The sequence below is a fragment of the Polypterus senegalus genome, chromosome 2 (genome assembly GCF_016835505.1).
Source record: "Polypterus senegalus isolate Bchr_013 chromosome 2, ASM1683550v1, whole genome shotgun sequence".
NCBI classification, from domain to species: Eukaryota; Metazoa; Chordata; class Cladistia; order Polypteriformes; family Polypteridae; genus Polypterus; species Polypterus senegalus.
Window position 1 is genome coordinate 321,934,882 of NC_053155.1, and position 15,479 is coordinate 321,950,360.

General features: G+C 41.6%; 2 non-coding genes across 2 annotated transcripts; both read right to left on the minus strand.

The window, feature by feature from the left end:
* Positions 1 to 961: 961 nt before the first annotated feature.
* Positions 962 to 1,071, minus strand: LOC120524733. Its single transcript, XR_005632844.1, has one exon. It is a non-coding gene; the product is annotated as a U6 spliceosomal RNA (small nuclear RNA).
* Positions 1,072 to 2,673: 1,602 nt separating this feature from the next.
* LOC120524729 lies at positions 2,674 to 2,783 on the minus strand. Its single transcript, XR_005632843.1, has one exon. It is a non-coding gene; the product is annotated as a U6 spliceosomal RNA (small nuclear RNA).
* Between the last annotated feature and the right edge of the window lie 12,696 nt (positions 2,784 to 15,479).

The window sequence follows — 15,479 nt, forward strand, 5'->3', positions numbered from 1 at the left end:
AGACAACCAGAATTTTGCATCGTTAATGAACCCGTTGTGTCTTTGGAAATTAGCTTGGAAAACAAAGGAAACACCTGGTTTTTCTTGAAAACCCCTACTTACCATCAAACAAGGGAGCCTTTGAACTTGTGTGGCGACCATTCCGATCTCTGTGTTAAATAAGAGGAGGACCAACCCGCACTGACCTCCTTCTCTGGACGGCATTAAGAATGTTGTCTGATGCGGAACCGAAGCCATCTTTGGCCAAAACTGGCGCCGGCGTAACATCAGATCCCCTGCAGCCTGAGAGGCGTAATAGTAAGCGGCTGAATTTTAACGAACGGCATATGCGAGACAGAAGAAACTGTATTACTAGCAGCGGCTTACTGCCGGGAGGGCAAGGAGCCCGGCTTTGTGGTTGTGGCCTTACTTGTGGCGTAGTTACGTGAATTCCCACACTCCGAAGGGAAGGACATGCGCTACATCAAGAGGAGTCTGGATTTAGCATGCATTGTGAAGTTACAAAACAAAGAGCCGTTGGCGTTCTTTCCATACACTCCTTTCGCATTGCGTCTCGCTTGAAAAAAATATCTATAACCGGCGTATCGGACAAAGCCATTTTGATTTACCGTCGGCGGGAAACTTTCCAGTAGCCCATTACCACCAAGCAGGAAAGCTTGCCGGCTTGATACAGAGAAGAAGAAGCCAGTGACTACTGAAACCTTGGTGGTCCGGAAGCGGAGAGGCGGGTGGGCTGACCACTTTAGATGTAACTCACATTCCTTTCTGCGTCTCCTTCTGCATTTGGCGTGAGGTGCAAGGCCAATTTTATTTTTAGAGCGTTGCCTTTACGTTAATGAATCTTCCCAAACCCTCATATGAGCACTGTACAGCATCAGCCAAACTTCATTTTCTGACTTTATAGCTGACTTCAATGGAATCTTCGTTGGCCGTGACAAAATGCCTGCTTGACATATTTAGGAGAAAGAGGGCGCTTCCGCGATTTTCGCGTGTCATCCCTTTTGCAGGAGCCGCTAATCTTCTCTGTATAAGCTCCAATTTTGGTTGATGTTGTACTGCCCGTGAAATTACGAAGAATTTGGGAAGGCTCTTATTACTTAGTCACAGGGGATGCACACCACCTCGTCAGACCATTGTAGTGTAATTAAACTTGGCGTTCAGCTCTATTTCTCAGGGAACGCATTCTTCCTAAGCGTTCCAGAATTTCACAGCGAATAGCAGTGTGGAAGAAGGCGGGAACAAGCTACTTGGTGGCAGCATCAGCCTCTCTTTGCCATTTCCAGTGTAAATTTCACAGAGGCCGCTAACTATACTGAATTTCATATCAGATGTATTGCCCCTTTAGGCACGATTCACAATGGGCGTGGCCGCGTGACTTATGAATTTCCATGAGAGTTTGTTTTTCTTTTACTCCTGCTAATTCTCCCCCAACTTACTTTTCCAAGGTTAGAATTTTTTTTTCTGGCTGGAACACCACACAGGGAAGAAATGAGAATGGGTACAGGCACCGTAGAAATCCCTGCTTTTCCTATGGAAATGATCAGCTCTGAAACTATACCACTGAAAGGAAGCAGTAAACGTTAAAGAATAACCATTTAATAGAGAAAATTCTGAAGAAATAAAATGATAGAAATGATTAAAAGTAAAACTCCATCCTCCTTGGAATTAAAGATTGAATTAGAGTAGGAAGAGCTGCTGGTCAGGGGCCAACCAATTGCCATCCAGTTAATGAACCCGTTGTCTTTTGAGTGGCAAACAAAGAGGCACCTGGTTTTCAACTTGAGAAACTCCCGTACTTTGCCATCCAAACCGGGAGGCCCAGACTTGCTCGCGACCATTCCGATCTCTGCTATGACTAAAATAAGGAGGAGACCAGCCACTGACTCTTCTCGGACGGCATTAAGAATGTTGTCACAGTCTGAGGAACAAGCGTCATCTTTAGCCAAAACTGGCATGGCAGCCCAACTCCATGAATCTCGCTGGGGAGGCGTAGTAATGAAGCTGGCAGCTGAATTTTCATGATGGCATATGCAGAGAAACACAATGTGATACCTAGCAGCAGAAGCCACCCCATCTTATCTTCACCAAGGAGGGCAAAGACTGACTTTAGTTGTGGCGCCTTGGCATTGGCGTGGATTAAGTAGTTCCCTGCCTCAGAGGGAAGGGACATGCGCTACATCGAGAGGGGAGTCTGGATTTGGCATCGTCAGTTCTACAAAACAAAAACCCGTTAGGGCGTTCTTTCGCTCACTCCTTCGTATTTGCGTCGCCCGAAAAAATATCACTGCTCGCGTATCGGACCAAAGCCATTTTGATTTACCGTCCGGCGGGAGAACTTTCAGTAACCCATTCCTGGCTGGGAAAACTTGCAGCCAGATACAGAAGAAGAAGCCAGTGACCTACACAGAGCGCGGAGATTAATTCGGAAGCGGAAGGCGAGTGGGTGACCATAGATGTAACTCATTCCTTTCCCACGTCTCCTTCTGCATTTGACGATCAGGGGTACAAGGCCAGTGCAATGTTGCAGAACGTTGCCTTTACCGTTAACAGATCTTCCCAAACCTCATAGGAGCACTGTACAGCATCAGCCAAACTTCATTTTCTGAAACTTTTATGTGATACTTCCAATTGGAGGAATCTTCGTTGACACGTGACAAATGCGGCATATTTAGGAAGAAAGAGGCCTTCCGCGATTTTGCGTGTCATCCTTTGCTTAAAGGGGCCATGCTAATCTTCTCTATATGCGCTCAATTTTAGTTGATGTACTGCCTGAGCCAGAGTACAGATTTGGGGAAGGCTGCGTAGCGTCACGGGGATGCACCACCTCGTCAGACCATTGTGGTGTAATTAAGCGGCGTTCAGCTCCTAACTTCTCAGGTTTGCAGTCACTCTTTACAATGGTAAAATTCCACAGAATAGCAGTGTGGAGAAGAAGCAGACAATGCCCAGTGTATCGACTCTCTTTGCCAGCACCAGTGTAAAATTCACAGAAGTACCTTAACTTTATCTATACTAATTCCATATCAATTAACGCCAGAGGCCGAATAGAGCGCCCGTGACTTACTGAATTTCTAAGAGGTTGTTTTCTTTGCTCATACTAGGTGCTTACAACACTTTCCGGGTTAATTTTTTCGAAACAGGGCACCGCTGGAAGAAGTAGGGAATGGAATTTTTGACTGCGTGAAATCCTACTTTTTCCCTATAGAAATGATCAACTCTTGAAACTAACCTACCTAGAAAGAAACATTAAACGTTAAAAATATAAACATTTTGAAATGCAGAAAAATTAGAAGAAATAAAAATGATACAAAGAAATGATTAGTGGGCTCTACATCCTCCTTGGAAATTAAAGATTATAGATTAGAAATGGGGAAAACTGCGCGTCCAAGACCAACGTACTTATCCGATTGTAATGAACCCGTTATCTTTTGCAGGTAGCGTGGAAAACAAAGAAACACCTGGTTTTCTTTGAAGAGAACTCCCAAATACTTGCCATTAAACAAAATTGGAACTTATGTGACCATTCCGATCTCTGCTGTGTTAAAATAAGGAGGAGGGGCCCAGCCACTGACCCACCCTTCTCTGGACATTAAGGAGAATGTTGTCTGATCACGGAGACGAGAATCTTTGGCCAAAGCTGGCACATGGCGTAGCTCAGATCCTGCTGAGGAGAGGCGTAATAGTAAGCGGCTAGATTTGCTAGCGACGAAACGCCTTCAGGGAGGAAGAAACTGTGTATTACCTGGCAGAAATGCTACATCTTCACCAGGGAGGGCAAGACGGCTTTGGTTGGCCAGGGCAGTGGCGTGGTTTGTAATTCCCACACTCAGGAGGGGAAGGACGGCGCCATGGAGGAGTCTGGATTTGGCGCCTTCGGCGGATTCTACAAAACAAAGGCGTTGAGGCGTTCTTTTCCGTACTCCTTCGTATTTAGCGTCTAAGCGAAAAAATATCACTGCTCGGCGTGTCGGACCGCGAAATACATTTTTGATTTACCGTCCGGCGGGAAAAGGGAGGCTTTCCAGTAACACATTCCTGGCTGGGAAGCTTGCAGCGATACAGAAGAAGAAGCCAGTGACTACTGGAAACCTTGGAATTAGTCCGGAAGCGAGGAAGGCAGTGGGCTGACCATAGATGTAACTCACATTCCTTTTACGTGTGTGTGTCCTTCTGCATTTGTGATCGAGGGTACAAGGGACGGAGTGCAGTATTTTAGAACTACCTTTACCGTTAACAGATCTTCCAAACCTCCTTAGGAACACTGTACAGCATCAAACTTCATTTTCTGACTTTATGTGATACTTCAATTGGGAATCTTCGTTGGCCTGGCTGACAAACACCTGCTTGACATATTTGGGAAGAAAGAGGGCGCTTCCGCGATTTTGCGTGTGTCATCTTCATGAGGCCATTTGATCTTCTCTCTGTATGGCTCAATTTTACTGGCGTTGATGTACTGCCTGAGCATTAAGTACAGATTTGGGGGAAAGGCTCTGTGCTTAAGTACAGGATGCCACTCGCGTCAGACCATTGTAGTGTAATTACGGCAGCGTTCAGCTCTATTTCTCAGGTTTGCAGTCTCTCTTCCCTGACCATGGTAGGAATTCACGAATAGCGGTGCGGAAGAGCGAACCAGTACCCAGTGCTTAGCATCAGCCTCTCTGCTGCCATTTCCAGTGTAAATTTCACAGAGAGGCCACCTTGGCTTTATGCTAATTCCATATCAGATGTATACCCGCCCCAGGTAGCCGCGTTGTGGAAATTAGCCGCCACGTGACACTGAATTCCTTGAGAGGTTACTTTGCTCATACTAGGTACTAAGCACTTTCGGGTTAATTTTTTCTGGCTGGAACACCACTGAGGAAGAAATGAGAATGCGTTACCCAGGCACTGTGAAATCCCTACTTTTCCTATAGGAAATAGTCAACTCTGTGAGAAACTAACCTACGAAACATTAAACGTTAAAATAAACATTTAATAAGAGAAAAATTAGAAGAAATAAAAATGATAGAAAATGATTAAAGGTAAAACTCTACATCCTCCTTGGAAATTAAGATTAGGGTAGAAATGGGAAAACTGCTGATCCAAGGCCAACCAGAGTATATGATTGTGACCCGTTTTCTTTTGAGAAGCTTGGAAAACAAAAGAAACACCTGGTTTTCTTAGAAAGCTCCCGTACTTTACCATCAAGCCAAGAACTGAACTTGCCATGACCATTCCGATCTCTGCTGTGTTTAATGGAGAGACCAACCTGCACTGACCTCCTTCTCTGGGCCATTACAAGGCCGATGCGGAGACAGCGCCATCTTTAGCCCAAAACTGGCGCGGTAGCGCCCAACTCAAGATCCCTCGCTGGGGAGAGCGTAATAGTAAGCAGCTGAATTTTCATGAGCGGCATATGCGAGAGAAACTGTGTATTACTAGCAGCAGAAATACCCCCATCCTCACAAGGGAGGCAAGAGACTGACTTTGGTTAGCCGGTGCCAGCATTGGCTTACTGGATTCGTAATTCCCACTCCAGAAGGGAGAGGACATGCGCTACATCAGAGGAGTCTGGATTGCGTAAATCAGTTCTAAAACAAAGAGCGTTTAGGGTGCTGCATACACTCCCTTCGTATTTGCGTCACAGCTTTGAAAAAATATCGCTTAACGCTCGAATGACCGCCATCATTGGAAGTGCCCTCTTTTCTTCCCTCATAAATATGTCACAGGCATTTTATCCGTCTTGAAAGGGTATAAAGGCAAATTATCACATAAAGTCAGAAAAAATGAAGTTTGGCTGGTACTGTACGAGTCTTCTATGAAGTTTGGGAAGATCTATTATGCTTGAGTAAAGAATAGCGTTGAAAAACATTGCACTCACAGTAACGCCTCGATGCGTCAAATGCAGAAGAGGAGGCGGCTAGAAGAATGTGAGTTACATCTATAGTCGTAGTGCCTTCCGTTTCCGACTAATTCCAAGGTTTCAGTAGTCACTGCCTTCTTTCTTCTATGTATATGTGAGTAAGTTTTCCCAGCCAGGAATGGGGTACTGGAAAACCTCTTCTTGCTTGCGGATGATAAAATCAAAATGGCTTTATCCGATCACAGCGACAGTAGTATTTTGAGGTAGCAACATGGAGATGCGGAAAGAGCGCTAGCGGCTCTTTTAACTTTTGGGAATCGACGGCGCTTCAATCCAGAACTCCTCTGATGTAGCGCATATCCTCTCCGCTGGAGGTGTAGGAATTCTGGACTACGTCAATGTAGCGATCCAGCCAAAGTCAGTTTTTGCTCCTTCTTGGTGAGGATGAAATTATTTTCTGCTGCTAGTAATGCAGTTTCTTCTCTCGGCATATGCGTTCACTTGAAAATTCAGCTGCTTACCTATTACGTCTCTCTCAGCGGCGGGTCAGGTTAGGCGTCAGCTGGTTTGGCTAAAGATGGCTGTCTCAGCATCAGGAGCAACGTGCAATGTCCAGAAGGGAGGGTCGATGGTCTCTCGCGCTAAAGCAGCAGGGGTCGGAATGAGTAGCGACAAGTTCCAGTTCATTTTGGATGGCAAATGAGGGGTTTTCAAAGAAAACCAGGTGTTTCTTTTCATTTTCCAAGCTTCTCTCAAAAGACAACGGGTTCATTAACTGACAGCACTGTAGTTGTGGCTCCTGGGATCAGCAGTTTTCCCATTTCTAATTCAATCTCTTTAATTTCCAAGGAGGATGCCAGTTTTTACCTTTAATCATTTCCTATCATTTTTTATTTCTTTGCAATTTTCTCTTATTCAATGTTTGGTACTAGCGGTTTAATGTTTCGCCAGTAGGTTAGCTTACGCGTTAGTCATTTCCTATAGGGAAAAGCAGGGATTTCACGGTGCCTGTACCATTCTCATTTCTTCTCGGTAGGTATTCCAGCCAGAGAAAATTAACCGAGGAAGTGCATACAAGTATGAAACAAAACTTTCTTCTCTATAACGAGTCAACTGCGGCAGTACTAAACCGCCCAGCTGTTATAGTAACATAAAACAGGTAACCTCTGTAATTACACTGAAAAAATAACAGCTGAATACTACACTGGGCGTGTCTCTTCTCACGCTGACCGTGGATTGCGATGAAAGAGACTGCAGCAAAATAGAGCTGAGCGGCAGTGATACGCACAATGGTCTGACAGGTCAGTGCATCCCGACAAGCACATTTAAAATCTCTGGGGCCAGCCAATCTGCTCTGTATGGCTCAGTTTTGGTTGATGCTGGGCAGGGTTCGGATTTTGGGAGGCTCTGTGCTTGAAGTCACGGGGATGCACCCACCTCGTCAGACCATTGTGATTATGAGATTCTCTTGGCGTTTAAAACTCCATTTCTCAGGTTGCAGTCTTCTGTGGTAAAATCAGAATAGCAGTGTGGAAGAGCAGACAATGCCCAATTAGCAGCATCCAGCCTCTCTACTGCCATTTTTCCAGTGTAAATTTCCCACAGAGGCCACACCTTAACTTTATGCTAATTCCATATCAGGAATTATGCCCTTGGGGAATTCTAATGGTGTGATAGCCTTGACTTACTGAATTTCAAGAGGTTGTTTTCTTTGCTCATACTAGGTATACAACTTTTCCGGGTTAATTTTCTGGCTGGAACACCACTGAAGAAATGAGAATAAATTACAGGCACCCCGTGAAAATCCTACTTCCTATAGAATGATCCAATATAGCGAAGCTAACCTACTAGAAGAAACGATGGCAATTTACAAAATAAACATTTTAACCAGAGAAAAAATTCAGAGAAATAAAAAATAATAAATGATTAAAGATAAAACTCTACATCTAAATTAAAAGATTAGATTAAATGGAAAACTGCTGATCCAGGAGCCAGCCTTAGTGCGTCAGTTAATGAACCACGTTGTCTTTTTTGAAGCTTGGAAAACAAAAGAAACACCTGGTTTTCTTAGAAACTCCCGTACTTTGCCATCCAAACCAGGGCAGGGCATGCGACCATTCCTAGATGTAACTCACCTTCCCTTTCCCCGATGTCTCCTTCACAATTCCGCGGTCTTGAGTTGCAATACAGTGCAATGTTTTTAAGTCCCTTTGCCTTTACGCTACCATTTCTTCCACCAGCACCTCGCTTAAGACTGCATAGAGCATAATCAAAACTTCTTTGCTGACTTTATGTGATGATTCAATGGAAGCAATTCCATGTATCCAACCAGGAACTGGCGAAATGCACTGACTTTTTCGTCCTCTGCACTTCACCATTCATGGTATATTCCATAAGCGTTCAGCACCGTGATGATGTCGGTTCTGGCTCCACTGCCTATTGCTGTCACTTGCCACAGTCACTTTTAGCCACCATCATTTGCCACATGTCATCAGTTCTGTTTTGGACTGAACCACACTCAATTTCCACGCGTAATTCAATCTGCCGCAGGCATATGGCATAATATCGGCAATGTAATGCCATCTTTAACAGCACCATCAAAATGTCTTCCCAGGGCTTGGGTTGTTTCTGATGCATACTGCAGTCCTCATGGTCCGACTGTGGCCGTCTACAGACACTTTCAGTTGAAATAATGCCGTATTTTATAAACCCATTCTTTGTAGAACAGAAGTAAGTAGAAATTTTGTTCTTCTGCTTTAAACAAAAGTACAAAAGGAAATGCTTCTTTATTACATCCCTATAACGATACAGCGCTAGAAGGAAACTCAGATTAGAAACACTAGAGCTAAATTTTAAAAGTGCTCTTATACCAATTTATTAATTTACAGAAGTATAATAAATATTTCTTTATACTCTCTTCACTCCACATTTGAAGGGCCTTTTCCTTCTGTAGTCTTAGAAAGAACTAATTCTTTGTATTTAATTCAATGTCATCTTATGGCCACTTTCACAGTGTTAGGCAGACCGTCTGTAACAATTTTTAAAAAGCACTGTCTAATATGCTCAGAGTTCATTGTTGTGATTGCTGTTCCTCTTTCCGTTGCCAAGTTTAATTGACTCTGGTCAAATATAAAGGGGTCAAACAACTGATATCCTAATTTTTTCATACTCTGTTTTGGGTGGCTATTGTACATTGTAATTGCGTTTACTCTTTGCACTGCTTGCTTGCCCTCCTGTCTTCATACCATATATCCTATATGGGCTATTGTCGCAAATGTTGTGAGTGGTCATTACCTTAGAGCACAACGACTTTCACACTGAACAGTGCAAGATCACATTTAAATACTGTCAGTGATCCTTAGAGTGGAATTCAAACCGTCGTTGCCTGGTAGAACCTCAAGCGCTGCCTGCGCCTTTTGAACTTCCTGCTGGTTTGAGGAAGTTAGCGGTATCTCTACTGCAGCCCACGCACACCACAAAATAATGCAGCACTCAGTGTAGATTTTAGTAAGCGGGGCACATGGAACCACAAACTTCCCTGAGACTACAGATTTGAACTGTACACTATACACAACTTCTCAACAACAACAACATTTATTTTTTATAGCACATTTTCATATAACAAATAGCTCAAAGTGCTTTACATAATGAAGAATAGAAAAATAAAAGACACAGTAAGAAAATAAAATAAGTCAAAATTAGTATTACTTATAGAATAAAGTAGGTCCAATGCGTAGCCAGGGTAGACAGAAAAACAAAAAAGAAAAACTCAGACAAGTTGGGAGAAAAAAAAGAAATAAAATCTAGCAAGGGATTCCATTCATAGGTCCAGCAGTCCCTCTGGGCATTCTACCTAACATAAATGAAACAGTCTCTTTGGATTTAGGGTTCTCACAGAAGGACTTATTGATGATGAAAGTACGTAGACTTCTGCATTTTAATCCATCCATCAATGTGTTGGGCTTAATGATGCTTTTGAGTAGGTGGCGGTGGTGGCCTCGCCACCACCACAAAAACGGAAGAAACAGAAGGAAAGTAGGGGTCAATTACGGATTTTAGAGCCACCATGAATATAATTTATTATGAAGAATTGGTACTTTCATTATCAGGATTAGATAAAGTGAAGTTATAAAAGGCCATGTTAAAGTAATGTATTTTCAGCAGTGTTTTAAGCTACACTCTACCAACCTGGTGAATTCCTATTGGCGAGTTATTCCAGATTTAGGTGCATAGCAGCAGAAGGCCGCCCGCCTCACCACTTCTTTTTAAGATTTGGAACTTTTTGGAATTTTAAGGAACACTCATTTGAGGATCTAAGGATTCTACGATTTGGAATATAGGTGCATGAACCGATATATAAGATGGGCGAGATTATTTGAGCTTTTTATAAACCATACACACATGAGAATTTTAAATCAATCCTATGATAGCACAGAGTAAACAGTGCTTGAAGTGACATCAAAACTGGAGAGAATGTGCACCGGATTTTTCTTTTTCTAAGTTACAGGATTCTACTTGGCTGCATTTCTGCACTAGTTGCAAGTGATTTATATCTTTTTTGGGTAGTCCTGAAAGGAGGTGCATTTACAGTAATCTAGTCTACTGAAAACAAAAGCGTAAGATTAATTTCTCAGCATCTTTCAATGATATAAAGAGGTCTAACTTTGCCAACTGTAGGTTAAAATGCTGTCAAGTAGTCTGATTAATATGCAATTTAAATTCCAAGATTACAGTCAACAATTACACCTAAGCTTTTTACCTCCGTCTTGACTTTTTAATCCTAAACGCCATCCAGTTTATTTCTAATAGCCTCGTTCATCCATTTGCAATCTGTTAAGATTTCAGTTTCTCTTTATTTGCTTAGAAAGTTACTATTCATCCATTCACAAAGGATACAAGTCAGACATTGTGTTGTTAGTGAATCAAGAGAATCAGGGTCATCAGGTGCTATTGATAAGTACAGCTGTGTGTCATCAGCATAGCTGTAAAGGCAGCTCACACTGTGCCCTGGATAATCTGACCCACAACTTGGAGCATGTAGATTAGAGAGGAAGAGCAGCGGACCCAGGATGGAACCCATGGAACACCATATCGGATATCATGTCTTCGAGTTGCTTGGGACACCCACACAGCTCACAAAATTTTCTCCTGCCGGGTGGGATTCCAAACCAATTTAAGACCTGCAAATTTACCCATTGGCTAAGGCTGATTTCTAAGAATGTATGATCAATGGTGTCCAAATGCAGCACTCAGACCAGAGTTGGAACAGATCAGTAGCCTCTATCCATTCACTGCCGAATACATTTACTACTTTTCGCGAGTGCAGTTTCTGTGCTGTGATTTGTTCTAAAACCGACTGAAATTTATCCAGAATAGCAGGTTTATTGGGAATTGGTCATTTAACTGCATGTGACTGCCTTCTCTAGAACTTTACTTAAGAAGGCAGGTTAGAGATGGGTCTAAAATTTTAAAAGCGAGGGTTAAGATTATGTTTTCACACAGTAGGGGTTTTGCTACAGCAGTCTTAAGACAGTCTAGGAAGACCCCATTATCTATTAATTAATTTACTATGTCAAGAACATTATCAATTATACGCCTGATGCTTCTTTGAAATAATTTGTTGATGTGGATCGGAGGCGCCGGATTTTAATTGAGATATTATTTTGTAAATCAGGTAAATCTATCCTAGTAGAGTTTGTTGTTTATATAACAGGATGCTGGGATTTAGGAGGGATCCTTAGTGTTGGGGAGATAAACCATGTTATTTCTAATATCATTAATTTTTTGATTAGAAAAATACAGCAATAGCTTCACAGGTTTTCACTGGAAGCTACTTAGGAGGCATTCCTTTGAGTTACCTGGGTTTAGCAGACGATCAATGCGTAGAATAAGACTCTGGGATTACTAGCATTGTTATTTATAATCTTAGAGGAAATAGCAGTGCCTCTAGGAACCGGACAGTGTTATTTATATTCCTATTTATTTTAACTTTTAATATTTCATGTTAGGATGAGTAAGTTTAGTTTTCACTTCCATTGCAGCTCAATGGGCATGTTCTCTTTTAAATCTAAGGAGACACTCTTTGCAAGGTGCTTACATAGTATATAATGCTAGAAGATTTTAACTGTACTTTCAGGTGCAACTATATCTAAGCAGCAGCTCTTACTTTAGAATTAAATCTTTCCACCTTACTATTTACATTATCTCACACTATTATAGTTGCTTTTCTCAAACGGACTAAAATTGCTTAGAATGTTTTGTAAATTTTAAAGCTGCTGCAGGTCAAAGAAGCGTTTTTAACAATTTATAGCTTCTCGCAGGTGTTTTTTGTATTATTTCCTATATTAAAAAGTAGAAAATGAGTGATAGACGAATATCAATGATCTACTTTATATCAACTTTCAGTCCTTTAGTAATCACTAGTCTAACTTGTATGACAATACCAACTTTATAGTAGCAGAGCTGATTTACTAAGCGTCTTAAGTAAAGTCCCGGAGAGTTCATAAATTGTTTTACTTTTAGATCACACACGTTATCTGTATATAGAAATTAAAGTCCTTAACTATTAGAGTGTGTCATAGTTAGCGTAATTAAAGAATTTTCATTTAGTGGAAATTCCTCAAAAAGCCAGCGTTGTATTTTGGAGGTCTATACCGGATAATACTAGAACTTGAGAATCTCTATGGATTGCTGTGACAGAATACTCAAGGAATTTGGAACTTACCAAAGCTGACATCTTTACATTTTAATGAAACAGGTAAATGTTTGCTAAGCCCCTGCCTCTTTTTCCTTGGCAGTCTGCCGCGATGCGGTATAATCGGAGGCACCCAGTTAGATTAAAACAATACGCTGTCTGAACTAAACCCGTTTCATAGTGCAATACGTCAATTTTTTATCACTATGGATGATGCCAGTAAAAAGCGTTTGTTAGTTAAAGCTCTAACATTCATATTTCATATTAAATATTCCATATTTAATGTTTTAGTCTTGAGATAGAGTACATATATGCGTTATTGGTAATTGGAATAGGAACTAAATTATTTTATTAAGCAGCTCTGTGTGTATTTTTTATTTTAGTACTTGATCTATTTTATAATTTTAATACATTTGTTCCTCTAAAATAGTAATTTGAATTGATTTATTGGAGTTTATGCCATGGCCCTGGATTTTTCACGTGCATTAAAGTTTGCTTATTACAGTGTTAATGTTGTGCACTTGCTGGAAGATTCACATGTACTTATCATGTCCACAAGCACAACATTATCCGTGCCGGAAGGGGTTAAGAGCAGAGATAGATAATAGTCAGAATAGCGAATTACACCCCGATATGTTTCCAGAGGACCGGGTGCGAAACTGTTGGATGCAGGATAGATTATTTAATTCATTCGGTGATTCCGATGTCTCTGTTTGTGAAGGTGTGGCCAAGTCGGACCAAAGCTGGGTGCCTTAGATCCTCCACCAAAAAATAAATAAATCACCATCTTATCAACGGAAGATTATTTTATCTTGGCGCCCTTTTACCCGTTATTTTATTGGTTGACTGATTTATTGATTGATTGGCTATTTTATCTGTCTATGAGTCTGTATTTTATTGTTTTCTGTTTCTACTGCTGTGCATTTGGAATTTCACCTCAGTTAATAAGTTTGTATCTAATCAAGTAATTCCTTCTTTATTAGTGTAAGTTATTACACTGCTCAAAACTTACAAATACAGATTACAATATTTTAAAATAATTTAAACTTTATATCAAAACCAACTAAAAGCTACAAAGCTTTAAACATAAATAGCCTTTCATTTGTCTTGGTCTGCAAAGTCAGAGATATCACAGACCAGGCCTATCAGTATGCAACAGCCCAGTGCAGGGTGTAGGCATGCGATCTCAGCAGCACTAGGCACCGCGGCACGAAAACCATTTTGATGGACTGCAACTTCACCCATTAAGACAAATGGCACAAACACCCACTAGGTCAAACGAGAGGCTGACAATTAACGTCACACTCATGTCTCTCAAGGACATGGAGACCTCTTAAATGTTCCCTTGATTCCTCCTCTATCAACAAGCACACCACAAATGCACTGCAGAGAGTCCTCCAATAGGCCTACCTTTGATTAGAATGATACATCTCGGCTCCTGCTTAACAAGGAGCAAAGCAGATATTTCTTACTAAGGGGACTACGGTATTTTAAAAAGAAAAAATATGATGGCACTTCTTGCCAAGTCTTTATTACATCAGCCACCACACTTCATAGATTGCCTCATCAGGTGGCACAATGCAGTGTAATGCTGCTGCCTCACTACAAGGAGACCAAGGTTCAAATCTTCCAGGTCCAACCTGGGAGTTTGCGTTGCCTCTCCGCTGGCCATGTGAATTTCATCAGGGGTGCTCCAGTGTCCTCCAGGCGTGCAGATCAGGTGGACTGGCAGTATTGAAACTTGTCATGGTGTATGGCGTGCCCTCTCACGGTGGGTGGCATATTCCTGCCTTGTGGCTGATGCTTCTGGATTGGCCCCAGGCTCCTGTGAGCAGCAACGCTTTCAGAAAATGAAAGCTTACTAAAACAACAGAGGGCTCTCTCAAACCATAGAGATGCGTTTAAAAGAATGTGAAATGTTTTTTGTTGACCAGAAGTAGGGTTAGTACATTGGCAATCAGTAGCAAGCAGGTGGGAGTGGACTGGAGGTGAGCACTTGTTGGATGGATAGCTTTGAGAGAATCAATTTAAAGGGTTTAAGAGGGTGGGGGGAGACTGGCTAAATGCGACCCCCAGGCTTGGCTGCATGCTGACCTGCTCTGGGAGAAGCAGGTTTAGAAGATGGATGATGAATGTGGTTTAGTAAATCTTAGTACAAAAAACAACATTAAAATGAACAGTAAAGTGGAGGTCTGCAGCCTTCTACTGTGACACCATCACAAACAAGTGAAAAGGCCAATTCAGTTCTATCACTCAGCGGCCATCCTCTGTCTTCAAAGTGTCACTTGCTTGGCCTGGAAATGAGAGGGCAACTCTTAAAATTAGAATCAAGTATAGCAAGGCGAAATGGGCTGAGTGATCCGTCAGAATTGTCTTTCACAGTGCAGACCATGTCGGTACATTTAAAACACAAATAATGGAGTCATGTTGCACAATTGGACTCATACCTCACAGAAGAAATAAATAAACTCGTGTTTTCATGAAATAATGTTCTACTTTACAGAGAACATTTTGTATTTATTTCACAAACTTCAATTTCTTTGCAGTTTTTCATCACTGCAGAGGACCATTTGTCTATCAGGTCCCAACTAGAAGGGATAAAACAGACATGTAGTGGACAATCAGAGGCCAAAACCTCAGAAAAGCACTGGGGGCTCGTCCATCATAGGCCACCTAAAAGAACACGAGGCTACAGACTATTTATCAGGCTACTGCTGACAAAACCCAATAGATCTCACCAGAATATTGTCTACTTTAAATTTGGGCCAAAAATAATTTAGTGAAACAGTATGAGATGGGACAGCACTAGGATTATGAGATGATTCACAAAATCATTCCAAGGGTGGTTTAAAATGAGAAACAGCACCCAACTGTTATTAAAATATTTTTTAAACAGTAATGGCAGAGAGTTCTTTAGATTCAAATGTGATTCTTTTATTAAAC